The sequence below is a fragment of the Lissotriton vulgaris genome, chromosome 4_1, assembly GCF_964263255.1.
Source record: "Lissotriton vulgaris chromosome 4_1, aLisVul1.2, whole genome shotgun sequence".
NCBI classification, from domain to species: Eukaryota; Metazoa; Chordata; class Amphibia; order Caudata; family Salamandridae; genus Lissotriton; species Lissotriton vulgaris.
Window position 1 is genome coordinate 615607193 of NC_141691.1, and position 26865 is coordinate 615634057.

Here is a 26865-nt window from a genome sequence, read left to right on the forward strand (position 1 = left end):
TGTGCAACAAACAAGGACTGTGATATGTCCTTGATAAAGGACGGGCCGTAATGTCTCGTGTCCGGGGCAATCTTTCGATGTGGGCGGCGGCGCATCAGACATTACAGTACACAATCAAGAAAATATACTAACTACTTCAACATACTAAGAGTGAGCCTTAAGAAAGTTACATAACAAGTAACGAAACACGTGTCAGCTGTCATCGGCTGTTTTCTGACCATCACGATTTGGAGGGTCCTAGGACTAGGACTCCCAACGCGGCCGTTACTTTTCATCTCTTTGTACTGCCAAAAGATTTAGCAACTTGTAAATTTTATGTGAACATCACGTTTACTGACAACATCCTATGTATCACATGTACTGTTAATATCCTATGTTCTGTTTGTTTTTGGAACTCTTGGGGCACAATGCCCAGAGCTTCACTGTATTTGATATCATAGAATGTTTTGAACTGAAACAACATCAAATGGAACAAGATAATATGTAAATTTTCTTGATGTTCTCTTCTTCGTCTTGGAACAATAATTATGAAGTTCCTTCACGTATGAGTTAATTCTTGTTACATGATTATTTGACAATTGGTCATTAGACATATATGTGTTGACAAAAAAGAAAAATTAAGAATTGCATAAGTAAAAACCATAGAGTGCCGAGGTACAATCAATATATAATATACTAGCTTAACCGTCGCATGTTGCAGCGATCTCAGAAGAAAGGAAATTCAAGGAAACTCGTTATGATAACATTTAATTTACATTGTGTAATTGTTATTGAAACATTCATTTTAATATGGAAAACATTTCAAAGTGTGGCTTGAGCAGTGCGTACTCGATCGGCTTCCAATCTTGATTCTGGTTGCTCTCCTGTTTCATTCGTGCGGGCTTGAGCAGTGCGTAATCGATCTGTTTCCAATCTTGATTCTCGTTGCTCGTTCGTTTGAGAAGAACGTGCTTGAGCAGTTTGTATTCAAACAGCTTCTAATCTTGCTTCCCGTTGCTTGTCTGTTTCTTTAGCTCATAATGCCTTTTTCTTTCGTGCTTCTGATGTAGATTGACCAATCGATTTCCATTTAGGGGTCATAACTGTCGACGATGTTCGCAAATTCGCTGTCTATTTCAGTTTTTGAAAGATTAGGAGGGCCCTGGGGGGCCGATTTCTGGGCCCTGGGGGGCCGATATTTTAAAACATTTTATGCCAGAAACCTTTACGGGAGTGTACTCAACAACTTCCCAAAGTTTCATGGCGATCGGATGAATGGTGTAGTAATGCATAAAGGACAAACAGACATACAGACAGACATACATTTGTTTTTATATATATAGATTTCAATTTTTTTACCTGTTGACCTGACATCCCTGGTAATGGGATGCCTCTGTTACCTTTAAATACAATTTTGTACTTTTTGTAGAATTTGATGTGCGACCTGTCTAAACCATCACTACCATCCTATGATATTATAAGTTTTGGGATGACCTGGGTGACATGAATGTAAAATATTACAGATGGTTGCATGAAATATATTTGAATGTCTGTTTTCATTCTAGGTGCACTGCTGGTCTACTTTTGTTTATCACATCTTGTTTGCAGCATCTTCACCCACCATGGCCAGTTGAAATGATTTGCCAGTTTGGATACATGTTGTGGGCATGTTTAGCACTGGTTTTCTGACTCTCGAATTGGATAATTGGTTTATTTAAACCATGAGAAGGGTTCTTTCAGTTTTTTTCCTGTTGTTCTGCAGAGACGCCAAGATTGTGCGATGGTGAGTTTAGGACACAAAGAGAGTTTGGTGATGTTTGTGCTTTGCTTTTTCTGATATAATAATTTCTTTATGACAATAATGCAGATACCTTATCATAGGTTTTCTTACATTTGTGATTAAGCTGACTTTTCAGTGGGGGATGACGAATTAATATTTTTGAGATGCAAGACGGTATGATTTTTTTGTGATATTTGAAAGAGGTTTTGTGCGCATTAATACATGTCCTTCACGTTTTGTCTTTTCACTTCATGTTTTCCTGCTTTCAACTCAAGAATGATGGCTTATAAGAGTGAATGTTGTATGATATATATATATATATATATATATATATATATATATATATATATATATATATAATATAGTTACATTTGTCATTTTAAAATATGGGCTTCTGAGGGGGGTCTCTGAGCTTTAAATCTTAGGGCTTTCTGGATTATTCACTCTTTATTAATATTTTTTCACTTTACCAAGTGATATGTGAGATAGGATATAAAAATAATGAATTAGTGATAGTTCATGGTTATACTATGTGTGGCTCATATTTACTGTAGTACTTTTTTTTTTTTTTAGTATACATGCCAATTTAAAAGAATGATAAAAATTCAACTTTCTGGCGATTGGATCTATCTTTGTCTGAATTTGGACATGAGGATTGTGAATGGAGTAGCATTTGGATTATACTTGTGATTTGTACTGAGGTAGTGAACTTTATTATATACATCAATGCAGTCAGAAATGTGTCATTTTAAATGTAACACTTATTGCATTGCGAAAAGTAATTGCACTATCATCTGAGACTTATTTGAACATTTTTATTAAGAATGGCACATAAATATTTTTCTTGAGGCTTACTATTGGAGTTCAGGTAATTGAAATTATAAACTATATATCTTTTTTTGATTAATTTGTGTATGTGGTTGGTCAGGTTATAGACTTATGTTGCTGATGTGTGAATCTAATTTCTGAATATGATTTCCATTCAGAAATATTTGTGAATGTTAAATCATATTCTTTCTTAAAAAGTGTTTTATTTCAAAATTACAGCCCTAGAAAGGGCATTGCTTTGTAAAAAAAATGTATAGACATGATACTATATAAAGTATTTTTTTATCTTCATGTGGTTTCAGCCATTAGAAAGCATCAGGTGTTGAGAAACATGTATTGGCTCGCATTTTGAGGTATTTCATTTGGGCGATTCAACTGTTTTTGATTATATTATCTATCACCTTGATATTCTTTTGTGTGATGTTAAACTATATTGACAATTCATTAATTAAACCTTTAATAAATAGATGATAAGATATATATATATATATATATATATATATATATATATATATATATATATATATATGAAAGCTCAAAGGTTACCCTCTAATGGAAGGCACGCCGACGCTGTTCTTAGTGTAGCACCTTTTTGCTGGTATGAGGGCAATAGTGTCACCAAACGCTTTTAGCAGTTCAACAGCGTCCATATCGCCTGACACGTTTCGAGGTAAACCCTCTTCTTCAGAGGCGTGGCTGCTGGTGAAAGTTCTGTGTCTTTAGGACCACCTTTCTTTTCTTTGGTGCACGTAGACCCGCCCTGTATGGGCCGTCCCGATAGAACGAAGATTTCTGGGCCTCGTAGTCCTAATGGATTTTTTTCTTTAATCCCACACAGGTGATTAGCTGCTGCAAAGTTCCAAGCCCCCAGATGGGCCTCGATGCACACGCTTCCCCTCTAAATCCATGACAGCGCCTCCAGTCTGAAGATCAAAAATCAATCTTCTGGCCCCCTGTTGCAGGGTGGTGCTCTTCCGACGGCTGGGCTGCCGCCAAAAATGAAAGCTCAAAGGTTACCCTGTAATGGAAGGCACGCCGACGCTGTTCTTAGTGTAGCACCTTTTTGCTGGTATGAGGGCAATAGTGTCACCAAACGCTTTTAGCAGTTCAACAGCGTCCATATCGCCTGACGCGTTTCGAGGTAAACCCTCTTCTTCAGAGGCGTGGCTGCTGGTGAAAGTTCTGTGTCTTTAGGACCACCTTTCTTTTCTTTGGTGCACGTAGACCCGCCCTGTATGGGCCGTCCCGATAGAACGAAGATTTCTGGGCCTCGTAGTCCTAATGGATTTTTTTCTTTAATCCCACACAGGTGATTAGCTGCTGCAAAGTTCCAAGCCCCCAGATGGGCCTCGATGCACACGCTTCCCCTCTAAATCCATGACAGCGCCTCCAGTCTGAAGATCAAAAATCAATCTTCTGGCCCCCTGTTGCAGGGTGGTGCTCTTCCGACGGCTGGGCTGCCGCCAAAAATGAAAGCTCAAAGGTTACCCTGTAATGGAAGGCACGCCGACGCTGTTCTTAGTGTAGCACCTTTTTGCTGGTATGAGGGCAATAGTGTCACCAAACGCTTTTAGCAGTTCAACAGCGTCCATATCGCCTGACGCGTTTCGAGGTAAACCCTCTTCTTCAGAGGCGTGGCTGCTGGTGAAAGTTCTGTGTCTTTAGGACCACCTTTCTTTTCTTTGGTGCACGTAGACCCGCCCTGTATGGGCCGTCCCGATAGAACGAAGATTTCTGGGCCTCGTAGTCCTAATGGATTTTTTTCTTTAATCCCACACAGGTGATTAGCTGCTGCAAAGTTCCAAGCCCCCAGATGGGCCTCGATGCACACGCTTCCCCTCTAAATCCATGACAGCGCCTCCAGTCTGAAGATCAAAAATCAATCTTCTGGCCCCCTGTTGCAGGGTGGTGCTCTTCCGACGGCTGGGCTGCCGCCAAAAATGAAAGCTCAAAGGTTACCCTGTAATGGAAGGCACGCCGACGCTGTTCTTAGTGTAGCACCTTTTTGCTGGTATGAGGGCAATAGTGTCACCAAACGCTTTTAGCAGTTCAACAGCGTCCATATCGCCTGACGCGTTTCGAGGTAAACCCTCTTCTTCAGAGGCATGGCTGCTGGTGAAAGTTCTGTGTCTTTAGGACCACCTTTCTTTTCTTTGGTGCACGTAGACCCGCCCTGTATGGGCCGTCCCGATAGAACGAAGATTTCTGGGCCTCGTAGTCCTAATGGATTTTTACGAGCCCATCTGGGGGCTTGGAACTTTGCAGCAGCTAATCACCTGTGTGGGATTAAAGAAAAAAATCCATTAGGACTACGAGGCCCAGAAATCTTCGTTCTATCGGGACGGCCCATACAGGGCGGGTCTACGTGCACCAAAGAAAAGAAAGGTGCTAAAAGCGTTTGGTGACACTATTGCCCTCATACCAGCAAAAAGGTGCTACACTAAGAACAGCGTCGGCGTGCCTTCCATTACAGGGTAACCTTTGAGCTTTCATATATATATATATATATATATATATATAGAGAGAGAGAGAGAGATTATATATATATATATATTAATAATCTTGTATACTGAAATAAAATGTATATTTTGTAATTCAAAGAACCTGCATTCTGATTGTTACTTTAGGTGCCGCCGTTTCCAGGTTTTGCTTGACATTTATCATTTTGGTGATAGTGGACAACTATTACCTTAGGGTACACCTATATGGTGGACAGATTATCCCTTTCATTTACACAGAAAATTGCAAGTAATTATCTCAATAACATTAAAATGCCATGACCAGTGAATCTCTAAATGGATTTATGATGGGTCGGCTGACTATGTTCACCCTCTTATTGGTAAGTGTTAGAAATTGGGTTTTTGGTTGGCAGAGGTATGCACCCTGTCAATGCAGACACTACAGTCTATGTCAAAAAACACAAGAGGGAGGTGGAGCGAAGGGTTGGATTCTTGCTCCACAGTGATACTTAAATAAACAAAAGGAATCCAACTCACAGGAAGGGAAGGGAAGAGTGATCAGCGAATGTTGAAGCACTCAGTGTTCTGTAGAATACCCCTCACACACCAAAAGGCCCCTTGGTGTCATGCTTCATCATTGGGGTCCTAGCATCCCTCTATCGGGATGCGGCGTGCTACGACCTGCGGCTACGCGGGAGCACTTATAGAGATGACTATGTGTGGTGTGCAGTGTGTGGGGAATATTGTCATAAGTGAGTGGTGGGATGTGGTGAAAAATTAAAAAGTACCTGGCACATGAATATAAAAGAAAAATGTTATTCTGAACTCTGGCTGGTACTATTAAAAGAAGTGCAGTGTGAGGTCGAACCTGTTGATTTAAGGAACAGGACCTCTGGTGTGCGTTGTCGACATGTTTCGGAGACAGGCTCCTTCTTCAGGACGGGGGCACAACCTCCCCACCTTACTCACGTCGTGTTTTTAATAAAAAATAGTGTATTTACAAAAAAGTGACAATATTTTTAGGCTAAGTGTGCCTACAGCGGTCTGCTACAGGTACAATGACCTGCAGAAAGACAAAAAAAGAACAACTAATGGTTACCCATGTAGCGGGTAGTTCAAGCAGGTGCAGTCACCTGGAACCTTACCATATGCTTGTATTAAGCCTGTTAAAAAGGACTCACAACACAAACAGCATAAAACACAGAAGATACTGGTAGTTATACTTATTTGCAGTCATACTTGCGAAGCTTGCTTGTAGGCTTCATGAGCAGAATGAGGATGTCAGGGGTGTTGCATGATATGCACTCTGTAGTGAAGAATGATACAGGTTTTAATTAATCATTCTCACTTACTTAGGCGGGAGAAACCGGATGGTGGTTTTTAGTTGTTATGCTGCATCGTACTCACATGATCGGGACGCTTTGATCACTGTCTTACCCCTTGCGCTGCTCCGCTGATATGAGGTGGTAGACTGGTTAGATCTATTTATACCTTGAAAAACCATAGGGCGGAAGGATCTATGTGACCATATATGGGTGTTCCGGTGTTTAAGTATGTGCCGATGTATGGAGTATCCGCTCCTCCACCATACATAATCCTTGTATGTAAAAAGTGGGTTCTCACGGGATCAGCGTCTTGCTAGACGGATGTTGCGCATGCGTGTGGATATCAGTCTTGTATTCCGCGCATGCGTAGTGGGCCAAAGTGTTTATTGTGTGACGCTAATGTATGAGTCTAGCGCACGCGTGTTGGTTTCATATGGGTACGTCAACAGAAGTTAGTTTCGGTCCATGAAGACCTTGCAACCTTGTGTCTTGTCAATGTGATGATCATCTCTTAGTTGGACAGTTGGTTCCAGGGTACATCATCATTCAGCCCTGTTAAGTGGGTCCCAAGTCTGAACACTCATCTTTGTTCTTTTTGGAAAAGACCAGCGTCTGTGGGTAGTTGTTCTATAATGGTCCACTTGAGATCGTTAACGCAATGTTGTGCAGTCAAAAAATGGGTGGCCATTTTTGTTGTGGTCTTTTTACAGCGCACGTTGCTCTTGTGCTCGTTCATTCTTGTTTTCATTGCACGTGTAGTCATGTCTACATACTCAAGGTTGCATGGGCACCTTATGAGATAGACCACATTTTTAGAGTTGCAATTGGTGAATCTCCTTTGATCCCAGGTGGTTCCATTGCGGAAGGTGAGTTGAGTGCTTTTTTCTGTCAAGTGGCAGCTACTGCAATTCCTGCATGGGAAATGACCCTGGATGCCTATAGATGGTTGTGAGGCAACAGTTGTTGATCTTGGTCTGGTATGTACCAGCATATCTCTGAGATTCCGTCCCCTGCGGTGAGCAAATAACGGTTTTTCAAAGTTCAGTTTGCCACAGGTTAGTATCCTCCAATGTTTATTAACGATTTTGGATACCTCGTTGGACATTGTGTTGAATGTCGTCACACATATAGGTCGTTTGCTCTCCTTTGGTTCTCTGCTTCGCTCCTCCAATAATGCCTCTGTATTGTTGTTCTTAGCCCTCTTCATTGCTTTGTCAATGATTCTGATGGGATACTCTCGCTGTTTCAACTTTTCTCTTAGGTCATTTGCCTGCTGTTTGAAATTGGAAACATCTGTACAGTTACGCCTGAGGCGTAGAAATTGTCCGTACGGCAGGTTTTCTCGTAGGTGTCTGGGGTGAAAGCTGTCATATCTTAACAAGCAGTTTCTGGCTGTTGGCTTGAAGTGGGTAGTGGTTTTTGAAATTCCTTCCTCAGCATAGATATTTAGATCCAAAAACACCAATGAGTTGTCAGAAATTGTGCTCGTGAAGTTCAGATAGGCGTTTTGGTTGTTCAGCCATAGTTGGAAGCTTTCAGCGGATTTTCGGTCACCCTCCCAAATGACAAAGACGTCATCTATGTACCTTCTCCAGCATTTTATATTGGATCTGTATGGATTCTGATCATGGAGAATTTTGGTAGTCTCAAGATGGTGTACATAGAGCCCTGCCAGGTTCGGGGCAAAAGTACTGCCCATGCTGGTCCCATGGCACTGTTGGTAGATGGTGGTTTTGTTTTTTTGTAAAGCCAAAGAGATGCACTCCAGAACTAGCCCCCGTGGTGTTTGGTATTTCCATTGTGTGGAAAAAAGAACTTCTTCAATGATCACGAGTGTTTCGTCGTGCGGGAGGCTCGTATAGAGACTTTCTACGTCTAAACTCATGAGCAGTTGAGTTTTTGGGTCGAAGGTTGTTTCTTGCAGGAGTTGTAAGACCGCTTTTGTGTCTTTTAGGTACGTGTTGGTGGATTGTACCAGAGGCCGAAGGAAGGCGTCTGCAAATTTAGACAAAGGTTCTAAAATTGAGCCGATACCAGACACTATCGGTCTACCCGGTGGATTGGTGAGGTTTTTATGGATCTTTGGGATGCAGTAGAAGTAGGGGATGCGGGGATTTTTCTGCTCCAAGAATTCCCCTTCCTTCTTACTCAGCCAATCATGTGCCAGTCCTTCTTCGATCAAACCTCCAATTTTTATCCTGAGGCTTTCTGTAGGGTCTTGTTGTAGGATCATGTAGTTACGTCGAACCGACAGTAGTCTCATACACTCGTTGTCATAGGCATCAATCGTTTGCAGGACAATTGCTCCCCCCTTGTCTGCCGGTTTTATAATGGTGTCGGTATCACCAGATAGGGCTTTTAAGGCTTGTTGTTCTTCCCTTGTCGTGTTATGGAAAACACGTGTAGAGGATACATCCAGTTTGTTGACTTCTGTCATGAGGGCTTTTTCAAAAGCTAGTAGCTCAATAGGGAGCAGTGCGTCAGGTGGAGTGAAGGTAGACTTTTGTCTGAGGCCTGTGTCAGTTGTTGTTGTCGTGGATGGTTTGTCCATGAAGTAGGCCTGTAATTTCAATTTCCGTATAAATTCCTGCATTTCAACGTTCACTTTGAAGATGTCTGGTCTCTGTGTGGGTACAAAGCCCAGGCCTTTATTTAGCACTTGTAGTTGTATTTCTGTCAAAGGTTTTTGAGTGAGATTCACCACTAGGTCCCTCTCTGGTTGCTGGTTGACGGTTGGTTGGGCAGGGAGCCTGTCATGCTCCGGGTTTGGCGGGAGTTCCCTTGGTCTTTTTCTTCCCACGAGACGTTGTTGCCCTTCCGGTTCTTTCCCCGTGTCCCAGGGCGGGTGCCTAAAAAAGGCTGTGGACCATAAAAACCTCACTCGAAATCCTGATTCCATTGTGTGAAACCTTGAGCATTTCCCGGATGGTTGAACTGGAACGGTGGGAATGGTGTTGGTCCCATGTATTGAGGAAATTGGGGTGGGTATCCTCTCCACCCTCGTTGTCTCGGAAAGTGTTGTTTTCTCTGTCGCCATCCACCTCTATTTGGGCGGTACCTTCGGCCATTGCTTGAGTTTGAGCTAGATGAACTATTGTCTGACCCATCACTGTCCATATCACTATTACGGTTCGGGGGTACATAGTCCGCTTTTGTATAGGGGTAGGCTCCTTCCGGTGTGAATTTGTCTTTATCCTTGCTCAATTTATTTAGTTTGCTTTGTTTGAGACTAAATTCAAACTCGGTCATCTGTTGGTTCAGTTCATCTAGTCTGATCTTGAGGTCGGCTGGTGTGATGTAGCTACTCAGTTTTACCTCAATATTTTGGATTTCAATTTTCAGTTCTTGTGTGATTCTGGTTGCCGTTTTTACAATCAGGACTAGCCAGTCCCTGGTGCAATGCCAAGAAATCAGCGACCATTCTTTTTTGAACTGTGTATCAGACTGGAAAATAAAAGGTTCGTTTTTAACAATCAAACCCGGTGGTCCCATTTTGTTCCTGAGGTATTCTGTCATTATTAGACCATGCAGTGCTGCTTTTATTTGGTTGCGTCTTAGGTTGACTAGTTCGTTCCAATCATTAATGTTTGGACCAGTCTCTGGGTTGCTGAGGCCTTCAAAAGGGTTGACTGCAGTAAGAATTTTATCGATTTCATCCTCACCAAACGTTAGGCCATGTTCGTCCTCCATTTTCTTGAGACCGCTGTGGTCTATAACTACCTAGTGTTGTGTGAATATGTGTTGTGTTGAGAGTATGACTCCCGCAGCTGCACGCTGCCTAGATTATGTCAAAAAACACAAGAGGGAGGTAGAGCGAAGGGTTGGATTCTTGCTCCACAGTGATACTTAAATAAACAAAAGGAATCCAACTCACAGGAAGGGAAGGGAAGAGTTATCAGCGAATGTTGAAGCACTCAGTGTTCTGTAGAATACCCCTCACACACCAAAAGGCCCCTTGGTGTCATGCTTCATCATTGGGGTCCTCGCATCCCACTATCGGGATGCGGCGTGCTACGACCTGCGGCTACGCGGGAGCACTTATAGAGATGACTATGTGTGGTGTGCAGTGTGTGGGGAATATTGTCATAAGTGAGTGGTGGGATGTGGTGAAAAATTAAAAAGTACCTGGCACATGAGTATAAAAGAAAAATTTTATTCTGAACTCTGGCTGGTATTATTAAAAGAAGTGCAGTGTGAGGTCGAACCTGTTGATTTAAGGAACAGGACCTCTGGTGTGCGTTGTCGACATGTTTCGGAGACAGGCTCCTTCTTCAGGACGGGGGCACAACCTCCCCACCTTACTCACGTCGTGTGACACTACAGTCTAGTCAGGGTAAATCAGATGCACACCATATATTAACCTGTGCTCACCCTCTGGTAGCTAGGCACAGAGCAGTCAGGCTTAACCTAAGAGGCAATGTGTAAAGTATTTGTGCAACACTTCAACCCGTAACACAGGAAAACACCACAAAAAGACTTCACATCAGGTTTGAAAAATAGATCCAATAAGTAGAAGTCAAGATATGGGGTTTTAAAGATAAAGGGCCACATGAAATTGACAGTTCCTAATTGTGATTCTATGCGAAATTCAAATTTGGAAATTGCAATTTCAAATGTATGAAACTCTACTGAGTTTCATTTGCGATGCCCAGTGGGTCGCAAATAGACCTACCTCATTAATACTCATGAGGTAGGTTGTAATTTGCGACTCATTGGGAATCACTAAAACACTGGGATGGTGGCCTGCTGTGGCTGTCTGTGCTTGATTTTAAATAAAGCAACTTAAAAAAATGCAAACTGTTTTCCTTAAACTAAAATGGGATGCATTTCAAAAAGAAAAGGAAACGTTTCAGTTTCGTTTTTTAGGAGTAGACTGTGGTCTGTGGGACAATTGCCTGCTCTTAAAAAAAAAGGTTCTGCATGCATTTACAAAGGGAAAGGGATCCCCTCGGGCCCCTTCCCGTTTGCGGATGGGTTGTCACCAAATTGAATGTGGTGATAAAACATTAATGCTTTGCGACCGCATTGCGTACATGGCACAGCAAGTCACTGTTAAGAAGGGACACCCTGAACACTCCCCTTCCTAATACCAAACCCCGAAACCCAAATTGCAATTAGAAAATAAGTTACTGAATTGATAATTGGACTTTGTAAATGCCAAAATGGGTTTTTGCATTCGCAAATGTGTCGATTCAAACACTCAGGAGCAATGAGCACATATGGAGAGTATCGAGTCATGATGGACGGGGCAAAGTCAAGAGTCAAGAGTTCATGCCAACCACCATGGAGTATGGGCCGGATACAGGAGCCACACAAGGCCCACTGAACAAAATACCTTGATCTTGATCGCAACAGCAGGATGTGTGGTGCAGCCTAGCGAGGACTTGGTGTTGATCCTGGAGATTTTCTTCATGCATTAGTGGTGATGCGCTGGTTCTGAAGACGATGCTTCCAGCTGAGAAGTGTGGGTTCCATGGACAATGTGCCGGGTTTCTCTACACAGTTGAAGGGATGTGTCAATCTTTCCACACTGCAGCAGTGGTGATGCCTTGGTTCTGGGGTGTAGCTTCTTTAAGGCGATGCACTGGTTTTGAGTGCGATGCGCCGATTTTGTTCCTGCAACAGCGAAGATGTGTTGCTTCGGCTGCACACAAGCAGGAGATGCGTCAGAACGATTGGAGCAAGCACCTGCACCTGAGTGCATTTCAAATGGATCAGGAACATGAGGAGGTGGTGAGACTTTGATATCCTGGAGATTCACCACAGGTGGCAAGCCAACAAGCCCTTGGAGATCACTCGGAGTTCAAGCAGAGTGGAATTCTTCCTCAGCCGGGTGAGATGGAAGCAGGTACCTGAGAAGCACAGGCAGAAAAGCAGTTCTTCCAGAGCAGCTGTCCAACAGAGTGACAGTCCTTGAAGCAGCACAGCACTCCTGCTTGATTGACTGATTGATTGAGAGAGAGAGAGTGCGCGAGAGAGAGAGAGAGAGAGAAAGAAACAGACTGAAAGAAGTCTAGAAATAGAGATACAGGGAAAGTGACAAAAAAAGGGAAATTTTGCGTTAATAGAGAGATACACAGAGCGACACAAAGAGGAAGAGAGAGAAGCATATTAGTGGTTTAAAGTAAAGAAAGTGTTAACCTATCATTTTAGACCAAATGGACTTCAGTTGTTGTCTCTGTTTGTCTTGAGATGTGGTGTTGTTATTTGCATACCTTTTTAAGCTGCCACAAGATCTTCAAACAGCACGATGGGGATGGGAGAGAGAAAACGTGGATAAGGCAGAGAGAATGAGAAAGGAAACTTGCAGATGATGTGGTTACTGTCCAAGATATTGGTAACTCACTAGATAGGCAGCAGTGATTTATAGATAACCATTCTTAGGCATCTTAGAACAGGTAGAGAGTGAAGAAATGGAGGCACAGAGAGTGTCAGAAGCGATGTGTGAGAGGGAAGGAGTATACTATTAAATCAATGCTAAGGTAGGAAACTGCTCAGCCACTCTGCAATATCTAAAGGCTGACCTCTCATGTGCCTTTTACTAATAGTAACATTTCACTGTGTGCCCCCTGCTGAAGATGGAGCTTTGGAGGAATAAATGAGATCATAGGAGGGCAGAGAGGGCATCACAGTTAGGGATTAGGTCTCTTTACAATTCTTTAGGGAGTGGGAGTGAATGGGCAAGGTTAAGAGGAGGAGCAATGCTCCTTAGTAATAACTTAGCACATGTCACCGTTGTTAGAAGCCAGCATGCCATTGTTCTACAAATAAATTTTTCGACTTCTACTGAACATTACCCTGAGACATCATATTTTATGATCTTTTGCCCCACACAAGGATTCTAATCAAACATATGCACCACACCATCTGTAAAACATTAGGTTAAAACATTAAGATAAATTGCACAGAAGTAAGATTTTACGTTGTAGCATTTTTTCTCCATGAACTGTTGCCGCATATTTCTAGATCATATTATTGTTCAAAATTTCCTGATAATATTCTGAATGAGATACATGCATAGGTATTGATTATGTGCTACAATAGAATTCAAATGGCTAAAAAACCAAAGTGGAAGTGACATTGAATACTCTTTCACCACAAATGGCAATTAATGGCTGACCTCTTCATCCACCTTGAGTTCCACACTGACTCTTCAGACTGACTCCAGAGTCTAGCTGGATGAAAAGGAGTGTGAACCAAAGAACCTTTGAACTAGGGTTAATTTCTGATCCTACCACTGTATTGATGGTCCTCAAAACCAACAGCTGACTGGACAATGCCATGCTAGCAAATTACATAACAAGGTTTATCTGTTATGGTGCTAGTTACGTCTCATTTGTGTGGTTAGAGGCACCATTGATAATCACACTTTCTGCTCAGTTTCTACACTGAATATGCTGTTAACACCAAAATCTCTCCAAATAATAGATGCTTGTCAGGCAATGGTACTAGCCAAGTGTATCAAAGCAATGAATACTTGATGGAAGATGGAACTCAGGATTACCATGTAGTGCAGCTGAATATAGGTTCATTATTTTGAGCGTTACAGTACCTGGGCATAAGGCATCCTTTTAAGGGACAGCAAAAGAGTGGTTGCTTTTAATGAACTTGTAGTCTAACATGTGAACAATGATAAAACAAATACATCTAAAGTACACCATTTGCACAAATGTTGAAACATTTACTTTGTGGAAGTTTGCCCAAATATCTTGCCCAGTGCATTTTGTAATGCACTTTTTACCATTTATTGTTCCTGAAATTCCCCATCTTTCTTGGTTTACCGACCCAATGTGCACTTAAATGTAGCATTCACCTTTTATTCTGCTAAAATTCCTTGATGGAGAATCTTTAAATCCCACTAAAGGTTATTAAATTGAGACCAATGTTATTGGCTGAGTATGCATTAATATGCACCAGTGGCTGTATATTGTCAAGACAAATGCTCCCCATATTATTCAACATTCAACAACAGAAAAGAGAACCCCTGCAAGACATTTTCACCCGGGATCTGTTTTTGCCCCGACCCCCATTGTTCAAAGTGTTTGCCACCCCCCCCTGAAGTTTGAATGAGTGGTGTTACATAGGCCTCTGTGGCATAGAGGGGGGCCCTGAGCTCAAGGGGACCCACATAGCCCAGTACCCTGTCCTGAGAGTTCCTGACTGAGTCCGGAGGGGGGCCTCCATAACGTTTGCATGGCTGCCCCCTCAAGTTTCGTTACAATAGTGGTTTGAATCTAGTTGTGCCCCCTGATCACAGCAGATCCAAGAGCAGCACTGCAACAAGGTAAATCCAGTGGAGATTTTCCAAGAAGGGGAATACTAAAGACAAACAAGCATTGACAAAGGTAACAGGTTTCGCCTAAGTGATTAATACTTTTTTTGCTGAAAATTTTAGCTTGGTGATCAGTTGTGCAATATAAGTTACTGAAACTCCGTAAAGGTGTTATGACTTTATTGAGAAAATCATTATATTGTGCAGTAACTGGTGATAGTATAAAGCTGGGAGATTAGGTAAAGAGCAGAGGATAAAGAAAAAAAACATGCAGCCAACAAGCCTGCTTGAAATGTGTGCAGCCACAGGTAGATTAGGTAACGAGTGGAGGGCAATCCAAACAAGTACAGTGCAAGTGCTGTGCTGGCAAAACTTAAACATCAGGTAGATCACAGTCATCAATGTACTGTTTACAGCAGTAAGACCTTATGATGTGTTGCAAATAAAATGATTAACACCTCATAATATGCGAACTATGTATTTAGTTTGCTAATCAGAATTCCTAACAAAAGAATGTGGTCAAACATAAAATGAAAGGGCTTCCTAACTGAGACATTTAGCTCATAGTAACCTACCCACAGGACAACATTTTAGCTTCTTATAGCTCTTAGACGCTTCCTGTAGCGCCATTAGCGTCAAACATCACCAAAACTTTCCTGTGATGTCATTGTGAACAAAAGACCTGTGGTGTAATTTCATGTGATGTCACAATGGGGGACAAAATGTGTGTGGTGTGCCCGGAGCTGGCCTTTGCTGATATAGCTCCTTGGGTGAAGAGAAATTTGGCACCCTTGCTGATGGCAGTGAATTAAATGAGGTAGCAGAGACCCTTTTGTGATCACTGGTCAGTCCCTTGCTGAGCAGTGATGGATCCCTGAACACAAACATCTCCAGGTCTTCCCCGGGTCACCACTGATCACGGATAGCTTAGCTGCCTCAGGCTAATGATGGTATTGTTAGTGTGTGTCAGCAGGAGTGAGAGGATGAAGGATAGGCAAGGATGGGGGCTATTGGGGTGTTAAAACATTGCCCACAGGATAATGAAGGATTTAAACTAGTGAATCAGAGAGAAACGAGCACAAAGGGACCTGTGCAAGGCTGGAGCAAGATGACAGGGGTGCTGTGGACCTTAATGCCCCCAGCTCCATGTGCCCCTTAGATTATTGGCAAAAAAGGATTCACACAAGGAACTCCCCAAAAAACACCCCGGCGAACAACAGACCGCTATAACGAGAGAGAAAGCCTTGTTTACACACACATTGGTACAGTAAGTATTTCCTATGTTAAAAGTCCCCTCAGAAAGAACAGGTACGGCTCATAATGAAATGCATTGGGTTCATAATGAATTAACCAACACAACTGTGATGTTTAAAAGGAGAGAGTTACCAAGATGCCTGTCAGGTGATAGTGCGCGCTTTACAAGTATACATACATACACACACACACACACATTTGAGCGCATAGTAATGTAAAGGCTTAGTTTTTATACAAATCAAATAAATATCTATTTTTAATCATAAATACAAGGGTATTGAAATGCTTTAAATGCTAAAAATGATGACAAGTGATGCTCTGCAAGATGGTTTGCCAGCAGCAAAATGATAATCCTTCACCCATAGACTCTAAAATTGTCCCTGTTGAAGGGTCCGACTGGTAAACAGTCAGACCATTTGAAGACTTGACACAGTTGAGAACTTATAACAACGGAACCTGCGGAGTCGATCCCAAATGGCAGCACACCACCTGCATCGCATTTTGCGATGCAGGGGGCGCAACTAAATTCGATTTTTTTATTTAATTTTTTAACTTACCTGCAATCATCCATATTCCGGTGTTTACCACCCCCACCCTGCCCCTTCCCCTCCCAGCCTGCCTGCCCCACGGAACTCCTTCGAAGAGCCGCGGCTGTAGGTGTGTCCTGCTACGCCATTCATTTTTGTTAATCGATATCCAATGAAATGCTACCTAATTTAAATGTCCTACTTACGTTGTCAAAATACATTTTCAAGTTACATTAACTTTCTAAAGTACGTTTCCCAAATTAACAAATTCATTTCTCCGATTAATATAGGTCTTGAGCGATGCGACAACAAAATACCAATCAGCATGGTGGATTATTCAGAGGGCATAGATATGATTGTTTTTATTAAATATTTTAACTGATTTTTTCAGGCAAATCCATATTGATTTTTATCAACATTTGAATGTCACAAACTGTTTGAAAGTAAAGAGGCTTTGTTTAACCCTTTAGGTGATGCGCACGTTCACCGGCCGACGGCACCACTACCTCAGGAGTGCTGCCGTCGGCCGTCGAACGTTCGAACTGCACCTGCGCAATGGAACGTCCAGCACTGGAGCTGGACATTCCATCGCAGCTATGAGGTTAATCAACGCTGGGCGCTGAGGACACAATAACAAGTAATAAAATGTGCGGCGCTGTTGACGCAGCCGATGCTCCCACCAAGAAGGCGATAATGATGGTTCTAGAATAACAAAGGCTGACTGTCGCCCTCTCTTTCAAGGAGAATGTATGTCATAAATGAACAGTCAACCAATGAGAAGGTAGTCTTTAAAGTTGGGGAACCGGGTTCGCGTCTCGGCTACCCCTAGCAGTACTGTTACTAACTAACGGCATCTCTTATTCCTATGCAGACTTCTTCAAAACAATCTAGAATCTTGGTCTAATTATGGTCACTACAACTACCTGAATGAAACTAGTTATTAAATATAAACTTATGATGCAACAGTTTTTCTAAAAAGACGGAGATAATGGGCTGCCATACACGATTGGACAGCACGTTCAAGACTTCAGTCTGCCCCAGTGTGCCACAAACGTGCAAACCCCAGCCAAATAAGTAAATTTCATTACGGTCAGTCATTCCACTTTCCATTACAAAGGGTCCTATTATTTGTTTTGCTTGGTAAGTTGGTATTCTAGAGCAGATACAAAACTAGCATGTGGGCTTCCACAAGGTATCGGTTTAACAACATTAGTTCCAGACACCACCCCCTTCCCACCAGCAGGTCCAAACGAACTTTGACAGCTGTCCTAATCACCTGATTACACAACAGGATTGCAGCAGAAAAGATAGCTTGTCATTTTTTCAAATTTAAATAGCAATTCATTTCCTTGCAGAAAATGTTATTCTGCTCTTTAACTTGGTGTTGCAATGTCAATTCAATTCAATTCAATTCAAATGATCTTTATTCGGATCAAAATATCCATAAAAGCACAGCTCATCACCACCAATACAAAATACAGTACAAGTTTTAAAACATATAAATATACAATATCATCCAATACAAATGCAAAGTTACAGTAGTAAAATAACAATAAAATATTGGACGGGCCTATAAAATCTAGCAGCGTTAATAGCATAGTGCAAATTATAAGAGTCAGAACGATTGTGCAAAATCAGCAATATATTACAGATAAAGTGCAATAACATGCGGGCCTGTAAGATCTAGCAATGTTAATAGCATAGTGCAAAATATAAGATTTAGAAGAATTGTGCAAAATCAGCAATATGTTACAGATAAAGTGCAATAACGTGCAATAAGTCAGACTATAATAGGCATCAATATAAAAATATAATTAAGTTAACCCCTCCTTTTTTTACTCTACCAATACTAGCAGCATCATCAAGATATTGGTTATGGGCGGTGTTAATGGCCATCATAGGAGCAAGGATAAAGGATAAAAAGGGGCATTTCACTAGGCGATGTTACAGAATTTGTGGCGCATTAAAATTCATTCATGGAGGCACGTGAGCATACCGCAGCTTGTAGAAACATGCTTACATGAAAAATCATATTTTCACAAACAGTGGTCCTTAGACAACAAAAAGAATATTATACCAATGAATATAGACTAAATAGAACTATATTTTTATGAAATGTCCAGCCGGACAGTTTAATATCTTGATAAAAGTAATCACAAAGGAATAAGACACAGAGTGTGATGGAAGTGGGACACCGGCCGGTGTCCGACTAACACACTGAGCGGACATACACAAGGGGAAGAAAAAATAATAACAGGCAAAATTGGGTCATCTAAATATCATAAATCATAAGTAGACAATCCACAATATACACATATGCATGAACATATCATCACAGCTATGCATTTAGTGCATTCAAGTCGACGACGTATCGAACCATGTATAATATTGGTTCATCCTCAGGACAGAAAATGATTGCCTAAAGAAATAACAATTTTCGTTGAACCCACTATATGGGGGTCAATATGCCATAAAATAACACAGGGAGTAAGTAGAGAAATGGGAAGACATAAAAAAGAGATAAAACATGTCAGTTATTGGTACCCTCATCACAGCCAAACATGCTATGCATGATTTATACCATGCCAGAGTGTCGATGGCGGCGGAGTGTTGTACATGCTGAATAATTGCAGTGAGCAAAAAGTAGCACGAGCGGGGGAGCAAAACAGCAGTAATGTAGCTCAGACTGGAAATAATAAAAAGTGAAGCGTGTCGCTATAGTGAGAGGGGTATACGCAGTGGTCTGCATCTCAGAGGTCAAGCAAACAGTGATGTGCTACGAAGGAGTGCAGGGGTGAGGGGCTGTGAGGATATGTTCTCGAAGGATGGTAGCAGAGGGGCTTACCAGTGGGGTGAGGCTGGTGTGAGGCTGTGTCTTATTCCTTTGTGATTACTTTTATCAAGATATTAAACTGTCCGGCTGGACATTTCATAAAAATATAGTTCTATTTAGTCTATATTCATTGGTATAATATTCTTTTTGTTGTCTAAGGACCACTGTTTGTGAAAATAAGTACCTACCCAAGGTCCTTAGCTTATGGCGCCCTGGGTTCCCTTGTTCTGTTCAAATTACATGAAAAATCATATTGTCACTTCCTAATTTTAAAATTTCAAGGTATGCTAATTTAAAATCCTGTTTTGTGTATCTTTCATAGTATTTACAAAAGAGCAAAAAATGTAACAATGTTTGGTTACTATCAATACCGCAGGGGCAGTTCAACTGCTCAAGGTTGCTGTTAAATCCTATCAGAAAGTAGAGTGAATATTTTATACTGCCGTCCCTAAGGTGGTAAAGTAAGCTCCTTTTCCATCTCCCTATGTTTTTCCATAGGTATTGCTGTGGCATGTGATGTTGAATGCTCTATACCTCCAAAAGGGGCATATATCTAATAATCAATGGTTCATGATGCTCAGTTTTCTGTCTTTCTTTATGGTCATACAACGCCCCCCTAACTGATTTCGTACTTATGCCTTCCGATGCCAATGGGCATAAGAAAATCTGCTCCAACTTCACACTGGATAAGCTGTCTTTTAATGCGGCAAGCCAGGGTATGCTACCACCCTTGTCACACTTAAGACAGTCTGTGATTATCGCTCTTGTTAAAATCGCAGCAGGATTTTAACCAAAATAAAGTTGGGAGAGACCTGATAAAATCCACCACATAATGTAAATTCAATTCCTTATGGTATATGTAAGTTGGAGATGAAATTTGAGAGCCAAGAATTTTTCTGCAAAATCTGTTCTGTTCAATTTGGATCCCACTACAATTCACATATCCCCAAACTTCAGCTCCATAAGTGGCCGTTGGAACACATTGTCATTTATATATCTGAATCAACTGTAACACTACCTCTGCTTGTTTTGGTTGCCGAAGGCTAATGATGGAATTAACCGCTTTGGAGAGTTTGCTTCTTCCAAGAAAGAAGCTCCACAGCGGATCAACAAGCAAGCACCTCAAATTACCAAAGTCCCTTAGAATATTCAGTCAACCTCCAGGACCTGCTGTGGTTCGGTCCCACTGGAATTCCAGATAGAAAATTTGAAAGAACGTGGAGGCAGCACCAATCTTGAAGTAAATCAACAAGGCCAAAGTTTTTTTTCAAAAAGTATATTTTTCTTTTTATTTTCGTATTTTCAAAGTGCACAGGACAGCCAACGCGTTTCGCTCCCCAACCATGGGAGCTTCGTCAGGGCTGAAAACAGCGTGAAATATACACATATATTAATAACTCATACTAACATAAAAAAGTACATCACAGTACATACAAAGTTTAAAAACAAATTAATACAGAGTCAAAGAAAAAAGAAGATGACACTACACCTAAAAGGTCACATTAACAATCCTACTAACGTCACAGGAGGAGCCAAGCCGGCGTCCACGATGGCCGCCTAGTCCCTCGGCTCCGAGTACCATCTCCTCCTGGGTGTACATCCTGCTTGATATCCTGACGCACAATGGTATAAGCGGGTACATGAACAGTACCGATTATTGATGCCGCAATCCCGAGGTTCGTGCCTGCTTCACAAAGGGAGAAACAGCCAACGACGTTTGCGGCCCGCAGCAGCCCTATGACCGGGGACTGGATTAGATTGAAGGGCCGGTCACCAAGTGCACAACAGCGGCCACCGGTGGCAGGGAAGGGCCGGTCGGCTCCGGCGTGAAAAGGAACGGACGATTTTTGACACACTCACTCAGGCCGATTGGGGGCACGAGTCGGGGACAAGCCTGTTGTTGTGCCCCTGTGTGGATAATATATTTACTAGAACTTTGCTCGCTTGCCGCCGGGGAGTGTTATGAGACTCGTCCCGCTATCGGCGGGAGGATCCCGAATTTGTGCCGAGCCGCGATTAAGCAGGGCTGATTCCACCGGTGGCTGCGATCTGGTCGCATTGAAACGGTTTCGGTGGCCCTGATGGTGGTTCCATGACACCCGATGCCCCACTGCGTGTGCCTCGGCCCCAATCCAGAGTGGTGCCGCCCCGGAACATAGTGGGGAGAGCAGATTGCAGCTTCTGGGAGACCGAGTCCCGACCTAATGAAAACCATACGAAGAAGGGGAGCATGACAAAAGGGGGGCACAGAGCAGAACTACACCTTGGCGATCTTCCGGCTACCCTAGCTGAACTTCACGACACCCTGGAGCAGGATGCCCGATCACTGGGGAGTAAGATGGATGATGTGATTTTCGCGGCGGAGCGAATGAGATCGGATGGTCCGTGGACGCACAGCGAGATGCCTTACTTAGTACCCAGATGCAACAAGATGGCGTCTGTCACTGATACCGGAGAGTCCGAGACACTGATTTTCGAGCCATTTCCAGTCCGTGATGTCGGAGGCCTAGGACAATCTGTGGGCTCTAGATTGGAACCGAGCGATGGAACTTCTCTCCACGTCATGCTGTTAGTGTCTCTGGTGCTGCTCCAGCCGTGCTTGGACATTGAGACATTCTCCCCCTGCTCTATTTTGCCGAATGAAGTGTGGAAGTCATGTTTTTGTACCAGGTTGGGTCCACCGTACTGGCAGGAAACGGGCTTGGATGAGGTCCGGCTGCATCGAAGCATTGCAGAAGTGCTGCTGTTTGGGCTTGCCTTGGTATTCCGATTCCCTGCAACTATGGACTTGGAGTGTGGTAATTTGGTGGGCCATCGCGGTATGAGCAAGACTGGACAAGGATAAATGGTGTTTCCTCCGTGTTGGCATTTTCTGATTTTGGGACTGTGAGGGATACGCGACATATTGTCTTATCTAACAACATATTAGGCTGATTCTGTACCTTGTAAATTGTTCTATTGTACTGGCTCTTGCAGTTGTATTTTACATCCTGTGCAGACATAACAATTGCATGAGGGAGAGGCCGGGGGACTGCCAGGGGCTTCTCTCCGTCTTTCGCTCCTTTCCTTGTAGTTGTAGATTAGAACCCCCCATTCTTCTTTCTTCTTCTTCTCTCTTTCATGGACTTCGGGGTTCTCCTTTTCTTTCTTCCTTCTCTTGGGTTCTTCTTTTAGTCTAGGTGGGTGGTAGTTCTCTTTCTCTCTCTTCTAAATTTCGGGTTCCATACAATGGGCGACAGGCACGCTGCTGAGGGGGAGGCCGTAGCCTTAGGCAGGGGTGCAGGGTGGGGGGTTAGGGGAGGGGTACTCTCTGTTTTCTTTTCCTTTTTCAATTTCTAGGGGCCCTTTTTCTCTTTTGTTCTGCTTGGCTTTCTCTTTATTTTTTCTCTTTTTCTTATCCTTCGGGAAACCGAGTGGTAGGTGGCTCGCTGTACGTTCTTATGGTTCAAATTACAAGGGTGGATGTTATTATAAAGTTCTCAGCTACAGCGGGCGTATGCTGCATTGGGGGGCGTAATGTACTGTTTATTGTCTATCCTGTTTAATGTGCGTTAGTGCCAAAGCCCTGCCTGCAGTAGTCTCGATCGTGAATATCCTGCTTAATGATAACCCCTTGTTTCGGTATGATTGGATTGTACGGCATTAGATCCTGCTCTTCCTTAAAATTCTTAAAAGAAACCTCTTTAATCCTGGTACCAATACGGTACGGACATTATCCTGGGCTTTAATAGGGCATTGGGGAGGTGGAATGTTGCATATGTTTGGCTTTATTGATTTGCCTTGACCGTCTCTGAAATAATGGCCGGCTGTGATGATTCTAGGCCTGTGATTGTAATTGCCTTATGTAACAATAAAGGTTTACCAAAAATTAAAAAACAAAAAAAAAACAATCCTACTAACGTGAGGACATGTTGCCCCAAATCAAAAGACACATAAAAATTATTAACGCTCCAGGGTAAGTACAGCTACTACGTTGTCAAGCAAAGTTTTATACAACCATAGATCACATTGAAATCGAAAGATGGGAGTAAGTGGAGAGCAAGGGGAAGGGCAAGGTTGGAAAAGGGAGAAAAGAGAAGGGAGGGGTTTTCTATTGTGGAGCCCTTGTGAGTGGGAGAAACAACGAGGGATAACTCAATGTAATAAATTCTCAGTAAATTAGACAATATTAACCCGGTAGATAAAACATATAATTCTCACCAATTTTAATAGATGGTTCTCCTACAGTTGTGCAATCAAATTGAAGAAAGAGCTGGCCACTATAATGGTACATATACTGTAACAACAAAAGAAAAAATATATATCAAAAGCCTAAAAGAGAATTTATTGGAATTGCGCATAATGAGAAACATGTCAACCATGCTGTTACATATACTATAACGGAAGGGAAAGCAATTAATATCAAACACAAGTCCCTAAAAGAGACTGTATTAGGATTGCGCATATGAAAAGACTCATCAACAATGAGGCATTAGGTCCCGGAAAGTCTTCATAAAACAAGTGTCTCAACAATATTAGTACAGGGGAATATAAACAATGTTTCCTAACATGAGGGATAAGCCTGAACCTGTTATCTCCTCACCTAGTAAAAGGTTCCATGTAGAACAGAAGTATCCAAAGCGTAGAGGACCGTCAAATTATTCACACAATTAGCATATCAGATTATCCCATTAGGTAAATCTGAAAGAATAATAAATGGAGAAGTGTCACTACGTGAAGACACACAGCAAATAGAACCCACTTTCATCATTGCGAACTTTCCTATTACCACGACAGGAGAAACCTCATTGGAGGGCCCCATATTAACCCAATCAGAAGATTCATTCCATCAATGATTATCTACGCGGAAATAGTGCCAGTATACCTGGTTCTAATTCTATTGTAACCACTAAACATTACACGTGGTGCTATATCTTAATCCAAAGTATACATAATTGTGAACGAATAATGATATCAAGCCAAGTTAGGCACATAATCATAAACAGCTTATTTGCGACTCACATTAATATCCATAGGGTTATCGTAACGCGAAGCGACGTATGTGCAGTCCTTGATAAGCTGCTAATACACACGTGCTGCAACGAGAAATGGAGTAGATGAAGCTTATGTACCCGTTTGAATCATACATTTTTTGTATATTAAACATATCATTACTATGCTGAAGAGGTCCAAAGGGGTCACCTAATTCAAATAGCCCATATAAATCAAACTTGACCCCGAGAATGCCCATTAACTTTGTTAAGGTGTTTCGGCCAGATTGTCCGCGTAGGTGAGGCACCTAAGCTCCCTCCTCCCCCAAATAGTACACAAATAAACATGAGAGCCCCCATATCAAAACCGTGCATGATGAGCTCGCTGGGGCAATGCTGGCGCATAGTGATCAACCAGCAAAAACTCGCGACCAAACAGAAACTAACTTTACAGTTTCGTGGTCCTAATTGAAAATTCCTAGTTGCAGCGCTTACCTTCAAAGGGTTATGTCAGCGTGACGGCCCACGATGGATTTTCCCAAACAACATCGAAGGAACCAAGCCAACTTTTTAAAGCTGGCGGGCCGGTCACGTGATCCAACTCTCCAATATGTGGGGAGTAGAGACGAAAACAGCGCGTTGAAAAGTGTGGAGGCCATGATGGACTAGTCGAAGTTAAACTAAATAGCCATAAACAAAATTGTCCAGAACGCTCAAATCAATTAAAGAGCACCATAACGAACATACATTATTGGAAAACGGACGTTAAGACCCATAACGAATATCTGCAACAGTGGATAAAAAGAACAACGGGGCTAACTCATCAGTGCCAGTACGAGGGTCACATGACTCAGAACTCCGGTATGTAGAAAGTGGTAATGAACACAATGGCAATGCAGGGTATAGCGGCCATGATGGAATGTCCAAACCCAAAAAATGGGCAATAGCAAATTACACGCAAAGCCCAACGGTGGACTGACAAGTGCACAAATGGGGGCTAGCCAGATTGGTATTGGAATGTAATGAATATATCCGCATCGTAATTTTGAGGAAGGGCCGCAAAAAAGATATATATGCCAATTATAGTTGCATTATCGTAAACACGAAAGAGAAAGGGTGAGTGCACAAATATATAAACAAGCGATAGAAAAGGCTTCAAGAGGGGAGAAGAGGAGGTAAAAGGAGCAAATGGAGTAAATGAACTAAATGTACATACATGAGAATGTCTTCATTTCAGCATTATAAAAGTTTCAAGCAGTGTGAAAATTACATTTCATCCAATTGGGGGTTAAACCATGTCAAATGAACCAGATATTAGAGCAGGAAATACACTATAACAAATAGTGCATTTCGTTATCAGAATTGTGTCCTTGGTTGATCGCTGAAGGCGACAAATCCATTTGGCTTCCTCCCTCCTTAGAGTTAGCTCCCTATTCCCACCTCTCTTGTTATGGGGTATATGTTGAATCGCATGGAACCAAAAGGTATCATCATTTACATGTTCCAGGTTGTATTGGGTGTCTAGTGTCCCTATTGATGATTGCCCTACGGTGTCCTTGAATTCTTAATTTCAACGGTCGTATACTGCTGCCCACATATATACGACCACAAGGGCAACCAAGGACATAGACTGTGTAGGGGGTGTTGCAGTTACAAAAATGAGTAATTCTAAACTTTCTGTCACTGTTATATGAGAAGGAAGTGATCTTATTCCTACCCATCTCACAAACAATGCATGTTCCACAAGTAAAGAAGCCTGCAGGTTTGGGAGGTAACCAATTGCCTTCATGGGGGGGGTGTGGTCACGTAGCTAGGACACAATTCATTGCGTAAAGAGACACCCCTCCTATAGGTGACCGATGGCTTTTCACCTATGTGGTTTTTTATGCCCTCGATTCCAGTTAGCAGGTGCCAATTCCTCCGAAATACATTGAATATTTTGTCGATATGCGACATGTACTGAGTAACAAATCTAACTCTGCTAGAGCCTTTGTCCAATTTAGTTCTTTCAGTCTTGTTTGTAAGGGTAGAGTCCCTGTCCAGTGACTCAATCCTGGATACTGCTCTATCTACGATTTTTTGGTCATAACCGCGTTTAAGGAATCTTAGTTTGGTCTCATTTACATTTTCCCTAAATGTATTTTGTTCACTGCAGGTTCTGCACACTCTTGTAAGTTCACCAAAGGGAATATTTTTGATCACTGAACTGGCATGCGCACTAGATGCATGCAGTACCGAATGACAGGAAGTTTCCTTCCGGTAGAGTTTGCTTTGAACCTGACCATTCTGTACATAGAACATAATGTCTAAAAAGTTAATGCTGCTCCTATTGTGTGACATAGTGAACTTAACATTATAAGGATTGTCATTGAGATACACAAAATAGTTGTTGAGATCCTTAGCAGTACCTGACCAGAGGCAAATCACATCATTGATGTACCTCCCCCAGAACACAATATAATTGGTCAAGGGGAGGCACATCGGGCCCAGGCATGCTCTCTCTCATACCACCCCATGAAGAGGCAGGCATATGAGGGAGAAAATCTGGAACCCATTGCGGTACCACTGGTCTGTTGGTACGAGCGACCATCGAAGAGGAAGAAGTTATTAAGCAGAATCAGATCTATCATTTGCATGA